We start from the raw sequence: 8,169 nt of genomic DNA, 5'->3' as shown, positions 1-8,169 counted from the left end.
TCTACTCCAGCTTTCTTTTGATTTCCATTTGCATGGAATATCTTTTTCCATCCCTTCACTTTCAGTCTCTATGTGTCCCTAGGTCTGAGGTGGGTCTCTTGTAGACAGCATATATACGGGTCTTGTTTTTGAATCCACTCAGTCAGTCTATGTCTTTTGTCTGGCACATTTAATCCATTTACATTTAAGGTAATTATTGATAAGTGTATGCCTATTGCCATTTTCTTAATTGTTTGGGGTTTGTTTTTGTAGGGCTTTTTTTCTTCCCTTCTTCTTTTGCTCTCTTCTCTTGTGGTTTGATGACCATCTTTAGTGTTGTGTTTGGATTGCTTTTTCTTTTTTGTGTGTGTATCTCTTGTACTTTGGGGGTTTCCTGTTCCCATGCGGTTTTGATATAGCAGTCTATATATGTGCAAGGGTTTTTTGGGGGTTTTTTTTAAGTTGTTAGTCTCCTTCCCACCTAGAGGTGTTCCTTTAACATTTGTTGCAAAGCTGGTCTGGTGGTGCTGAATTCTCTTAGCTTTTGCTTGTCTGTAAAACTTCTGATTTCTCTGTCAAATCTGAATGAGAGCCTTGCTGGGTAGAGTATTCTTGGTTGTAGGTTCTTCCCTTTCATCACTTTAAATATATTGTGCCACTCCCTTCTGTCTTGCAGGGTTTCTGCTGAGAGATCAGGTGATAATCTTATGGGAGTTCCCTTGTATGTTGTCATTTTTCCCTTGTTGCTTTTAATACTTTTTCTTTGTTTTAATTTTTGTCAATTTGATTACTATGTGTCTCAGTGTTTTCCTCCTTGGGTTTATCCTGTCTGGGACTCTCTTCACTTCCTGGACTTGTATATTGATTACTTTTAATCACAGCAAAAAATACATAGTTCCTTATATTTTCCCCTATACATTTGCTTCAGGGAAACATGAGAAGCTCTAAAGAATTTGCAGGGCTATAAAGCTCATGGATGGCTCCATCTGTGCCAAGTTCTAGAACAGTGATGGAATTGATTTATTCTTGAGTACAACTTGGAACAATTCATTTTAATGGCTGTCTCTTGTACTATGTTGCATAGAGTTGTGAGACAATCTCTGCACCCAAATAAGAACACTGTGATTTATTAGCACATCCATCAAGGGGTACAGGAGTAGTAATACATGTGCCACAGATTTACCATCTGTTTTCTGGAAGTTCTTTCAAGCCAACCTCACAAATTTCATGAAGCACTTTGTTAATAAAACCATCTCTGCAAAAGTTCTTACAAACCCATTCTTCTGTCACAGTCAAGTATTACATTATATTTTAGATATAGTAACTTTTATACACTTCTGTTTCATTTTTTAGTCCAACAAATTTGAGATATGAATAAAACCTACAGAGAAAATCATTAATTGAAATTCAACGTAACATCATTATGGAATATATAAGGTAAAAACAAGAAAGACTAAACAGGACTGAGAATCAAACTGGCAGTAGGAAAGCTTAAAACAATTATGGTTTATAAAAGAAGAAAGAAAGATATGAAAGCAATCAAATAATAGTTATGACAAAGAAAATTTTCCAGCATAAAGAGACTTGGTATCCCCTAACTGGACAAAGAACACATTCAAATATAATATTATAGAAGATAGCTTTAGAAAAATTAAATTTGCAGATCAGAAACAGCCACAATGTTTCAGGAAAAGAATGACACAGAATGACTGAGACATAGACTTCAAGTATAAAGAAAGAATTTTTCAGACTGTCAGGCAAAGGGATTCACCTAAAAAAGTAAACATACATGTTTGTGTCAGTGTCGGAAAGTGGGGGAAATCAAACTGGTCTCAGGTTTCTCTACAGCAAGTACAATGCCAGAAACATTAGATTAGAGTGATGGCTATGAAGCTATAAGTGAAAGAAAACATGACCTAACATTTTAATCCTCAGACAAGTTGTTCTTCAAGAATAAAAGAATAAAGAGCCTCAAGCACAAATGAACCCACAAGATAGAACACCTATGAGCTATTTGTGAAAAGGCTGCTTAACAATAAAATCCAGCTAATCAAAGGTGAATCAAGGTGTGGGAGCACAGCATCGAGGGGTTGACCTAGCTGGGGCCCATGGCCCTGCATCTTCTGACTGCGATGTCGGTCCTGCAAAGGCTGCAGGGCTGCAGCCACTGGGCTCTGTGCGCCCGAGTGGCCGGGAGGTGAGCCGTGGCCCCCAGGCAGGTGTGGGCATTGTGTCCGCAGAGAGTGTTCATGAGGCCCTGCTCAGGCCACGATCACTCAGTGAAGCTGTGCCGCGACAGCTCAGCCAACTTCTTCTCATGCTGTGAGGACCACTGCGGGCTGCAGTACTTGGTGCCTCCACCTACCGTGCACACTTCGCTGTGAGAGGGCCTGCTGGACTTCAGTGCCGACCGCCTCCATGAGGTGGACTGGGCGCTTCGACTGAGCACCCTCTGCCTCTGACCTGTATCCAGAGTTTCTTCCAGCTATGGCTTGGTGAGACAGAGCAGACAGCAAAAGCAAGAAGAACTACAATCCTGCAACCTGTGGAACAAACACCACATTCACAGAAAGATAGACAAGATGAAAAGGCAGAGGACTATGTACAAGAAGAAGGAACAAGGTAAAACCCCAGAAAAACAACTAAATGAAGTGGAGATAGGCAACCTTCCAGAAAAAGAATTCAGAATAATGATTGCGCAGATGATCCAGGACCTCAGAAAAAGAATGGAGGCAAAGATGGAGAAGACGCAAGAAATGTTTTAAAAAGATCTAGAAGAATTAAAGAACAAACAGACATGAACAATATAAATAATACAATAACTGAAATGAAAACCACACTAGGAGGAATCAATAGCAGAATAACTGAAGCAGGAGAACGGATAAGTGACCAGGAAGACAGAATGGTGGAATTCACTGCTGCGGAAGAGAATAAAGAAAAAAGAATGAAAAGAAATGAACACAGCCTAAGAGACCTCTGGGACAACATTAAACAAAACAACATTCGCATTATAGGGTTCCCAGAAGGAGAAGAGAGAGAGAAACACCAGAGAAAATATTTGAAGAGATTATAGTCAAAAACTTCCTGAACATGGGAAAGGAAAGAGCCACCCAGGTCCAGGAAGCACAGAGAGTCCCATACAGGATAAACCCAAGGAGAAACAGGCAAGATACATAGTAATCAAATTGGCAAAAATTAAAGACAAAGAAAAATTATTGAAAGCAGCAAGGGAAAAACAACAAATACCATACAAGGGAACTCCCATAAGGTTAACAGCTGATTTCTCAGCAGAAACTCTACAAGCCAGAAGGGAGTGGCATGATATACTTAAAGTGATGAAAGGGAAGAACCTACAACCAAGATTACTCTACCCAGCAAGGATCTCATTCAGATTCAATGGAGAAATCAAAAGCTTTACAGACAAGCAAAAGCTAAGAGAATTCAGCACCACCAAACCAGCTCTACAACAAATGCTAAAGGAACTTCTCTAAGTGGGAAACAAAAGACAAGAAAAGGACCTACAAAAACAAACCCAAAACAATTAAGAAAATGGTCATAAGAACATACATATCGATAATTACCTTAAACGTGAATGGATTAAATGCTCCAACCAAAAGACACAGGCTTGCTGAAAGGATACAAAAACAAGACCCATATATATGCTGTCTACAAGAGACCCACCTCAGACCTAGGGACACATACAGACTGAAAGTGAGGGGATGGAAAAAGGTATTCCATGCAAATGGAAATCAAAAGAAAGCTGGATAGCAATACTCATATCAGATAAAATAGATTTTAAAATAAAGACTCTTACAAGAGACAAGGAAGGACACTACATAATGATCAAGAGATCAATCCAAGAAGGTAATATAACAATTATAAATATATATGCACCCAACATAGGAGCACCTCAATACACAAGGGAACTGCTAACAGCTATAAAAGAGGAAATCAACAGTAACACAATAATAGTGGGGGACTTTAGCACCTCACTTACACCAATGGACAGATCATCCAAAATGAAAATAAATAAGGAAACAGAAGCTTTAAATGACATAATAGACCAGATAGATTTAATTGATATTTATAGGACATTCCATCCAAAAACAGCAGGTTACACTTCCTTCTCAAGTGCGCATGGAACATTCCCAAGATAGATCATATCTTGGGTCACAAATCAAGCCTCAGTAAATTTAAGAAAATTGAAATCATATCAAGCATCTTTTCTGACCACAATGCTATGAGATGAGAAATGAATTACAGGGGAAAAAAACGTGAAAAACAGAAACACATGGAGGCTAAACAATACGTTACTGAATAACCAAGAGATCACTGAAGAAATCAAAGAGGAAATCAAAAAGAAGGAAGAGGGAAGCTTATATACAAGCCTACCTCAAGAAACGAGAAAAATCTCAAATAAACAATCTAACCTTACCCCTAAAGGAACTAGAGAAAGAAGAACAAACAAAACGCAAAGTTAGCAGAAGGAAAGAAATTGTCAAGATCAGAGCAGAAATAAATGAAATAGACACAAAGAAAACAATAGCAAAGGTCAATAAAACTAAAAGCTGGTTCTTTGGGAACATAAACAAAGTTGATAAACCATTAGCCAGACTCATCAAGAAAAAGAGGGAGAGGACTCAAATCAATAAAATTAGAAATGAAAAAGGAGAAGTTACAACAGACACTGCAGAAATACAAAGCATCCTAAGAGACTATTACAAGCAACTCTATGCCAATAAAATGGACAAACTGGAAGAAATGGACAAATTCTTAGAAAGGTATAACCTTCCAAGACTGAGCGAGGAAGAAATAGAAAATATGAACAGACCAATCACAAGTAATGAAATTGAAACTGTGATTAAAAAACTTCCAACAAACAAAAGTCCAGGACCAAATGGCTTCACAGGTGAATTGTATCAAACATTTAGAGAAGAGCTAACACCTATCCTTCTCAAACTCTTCCAAAAACTTGCAGAGGAAGGAACACTCCCAAACTCATTCTGTGAGGCCACCATCACCCTGATACCAAAACCAGACAAAAATACTACAAAAAAAGAAAATTACACACCAATATCACTGATGAATATAGATGCAAAAATCCTCAACAAACTACTAGCAAACAGAATCCAACAACAAATTAAAAGGATCATACACCACGATCAAGTGGGATTTATCCCAGGGATGCAAGGATTCTTCAATATACACAAATCAATCAGTGTGATACACCATATTAACAAATTTAAGGATAAAAACCATATGATCGGGCTTCCCTGGTGGTGTAGTGGTTGAGAGTCTGCCTGCCGATGCAGGGGACACGAGTTCGTGCCCCGGTCCGGGAAGATCCCACATGCCGCGGAGAGGCTGGGCCCGTGAGCCATGGCCGCTGAGCCTGCGCGTCCGGAGCCTGTGCTCCGCAACGGGAGAGGCCACAACAGTGAGAGGCCTGCATACCGCAAAAAAAAAAAAAAAAAAAAAAAAAACCATATGATCATCTCAATAAATGCAGAAACAGCTTTTGACAAAATTCAATGCCCATTTATGATAAAAACTCTCCAGAAAGTGGGCATAGAGGGAACCTACCTCAACATGATAAAGGCCATATACAACAAACCCACAGCAAACATCATTCTCAATGGTGAAAAACTGAAAGCATTTCCTCTAAAATCAGGAACAAGACAAGGATGTCCACTCTCCCCGTTATTATTCAACATAGTTTTGGAAATCCTAGTGACGGCAATCAGAGAAGAAAAAGAAATAAAAGAAATACAAATTGGAAAAGAAGTTGAACTGTCACTGTTTGCAGATGACATGATACTATACATAGAGAATCCTAAAGATGCCACCAGAAAACTACTAGAGCTAATCAATGAATTTGGTTAAGCTGAATGATATGAAATTAATGCACAGAAATCTCTTGCATTCCTATACACAAATGATGAAAAATCTGAAAGAGAAATTAAGGAAACACTCCCATTTACCATTGCAACGCAAAGAATAAAATACCTAGGAATAAACCTACCTAGAGAGACAAAAGATCTGTATGCAGAAAACTATGACACTGATGAAAGAAATTAAAGATGATACCAACAGATGGAGAGATATACCATGTTCTTGGATTGGAAGAATCAATAATGTGAAAATGACTATACTACCCAAAGCAATCTACAGATTCAATGCAATTCCTATCAAATTACCAATGGCATTTTTTACAGAAGTAGAACAAATAATCTTAAAATTTGTATGGAGATACAAACAACCCGAATAGCCAAAGCAGTCTTGAGGGGAAAAAACGGAGCTGGAGGAACCACACTCCCTGACTTCAGACTATACTACAAAGCTACAGTAATCAAGACAATATGGTACTGGCCAAAAACAGAAATATAAATCAACGGAACAAGATAGAAAGCCCAGAGATAAACCCACGCACCTATGATCAACTAATCTATGACACAGGAGGCAACAGTATACAATGGAGACAAGACAGTCTCTTCAATAAATGGTGCTGGGAAAACTGGACAGCTACATGTAAAAGAATGAAATTAGAACAATCCCTAACACCACATACAAAAATAAACTCAAAATGGATTTGAAACATAAGTATAAGACCAGACACTATAAAACTCTTAGAGGAAAACATAGGAAGAACACTCTTTGACATAAATCACAGCAAGATCATTTTTGATCCACCTCCTAGAGTAATGGAAATAAAAACAAAAATAAACAAATGGGACCTAATGAAACTTCAAAGCTTTTGCACAGCAAAGGAAACTACAAACAAGACAAAAAGACAACCCTCAGAATGGGAGAATATATTTTCAAATGAATCAATGGACAAAGGATTAATCTCCAAAATATATAAACAGCTCATGCAGCTCAATATTAACGAAACAAACAACCCAATCCAAAAATGGGCAGAAGACCTAAACAGACATTTCTCCAAAGAAGATATACAGATGGCCAAGAAGCACATGAAAAGCTGTTCAACATCACTAATTATTAGAGAAATGCCAATCAAAACTACAATGAGGTATCACCTCACACCAGTTAGAATGGGCATCATCAGAAAATCTATAAACAACAAATGTTGGAGAGGGTGTGGAGAATAGGGAACCCTGTTGCACTGTTGGTGGGAATGTAAATGATACAGCCACTATGGAGAACAATATGGAGGTTCCTTAAAAAACTAAAAATAGAATTACCATATGACCCAGCAATACCACTACTGGGCATATACCCAGAGAAAACCATAATTCAAAAAGACACATGCACCCCAATGTTCATTACAGCACTATTTACAATAGCCAGGTCATGGAAGCAACCTAAATGCCCAACGAAAGACAAATGGATAAAGAAGATGTGGTACATATATACAATGGAATATTACCCAGCCATAAAAAGGAACGAAACTGGGTCATTTGTTGAGACATGGATGGATCTAGAGACTGTCATACAGAGTGAAGTAAGTCAGAAAGAGAAAAACAAATATCGTATATTAATGTATGTATGTGGAACCTAGAAAAATGGTACAGATGAACCGGTTTTCAGGGCAGAAGTTGAGACACAGATGTAGAGAATAAACATATGGACACCAAGGGGGGAAAGCCTCGGGAGGGTGGGGATGGTGGTGTGCTGAACTGGGCAATTGGGATTGACATGTATACACTGATGTGTATAAAAGTGTAGACTAATAAGAACCTGCTGTATAAAAAAATGAATAAAATAAAATTTATAAAAAAGAAAGGTGAATCAAAATAGATTTCACATATAGAAAATATTGATGAGCATTCATTGAATAAGTTGAAATACAGAACTAAGAAAAATCAACTATTAAGAATAATTATTTCAGGAGAGAACTTAAATGTTAAACCTTGACATTAAAAATGTTGCATATTTGAAAGTTACCAAGAGAGTAAAAACAGTTCTCATCCCCCCCCAAAAAAAGTAACTATTTATGCTGACAGACGTTAACTAGACTTATTGTGGTAATCATTTCACAATGTATACAAATATCAGATCATGTTGTGCACCTGAAACTAATGTTATATGTCAATTATACCTCAATTTGTAAAGTGACATGGAAGATAAGGAGCAAAGAAAAAAATGAAGAATGTTAATTTCTGCAGCTTTCATAGTAAGAAATAAGCAATACTGTATTTTTTTTTTAAGTTTTAAAGACTGTCTGGCCTC

The sequence above is a fragment of the Leucopleurus acutus genome (genome assembly GCF_964270905.1).
Source record: "Leucopleurus acutus genome assembly, chromosome: 8".
In the NCBI taxonomy this organism is placed as follows: Eukaryota; Metazoa; Chordata; class Mammalia; order Artiodactyla; family Delphinidae; genus Leucopleurus; species Leucopleurus acutus.
This window is presented reverse-complemented; position numbering follows the sequence as displayed.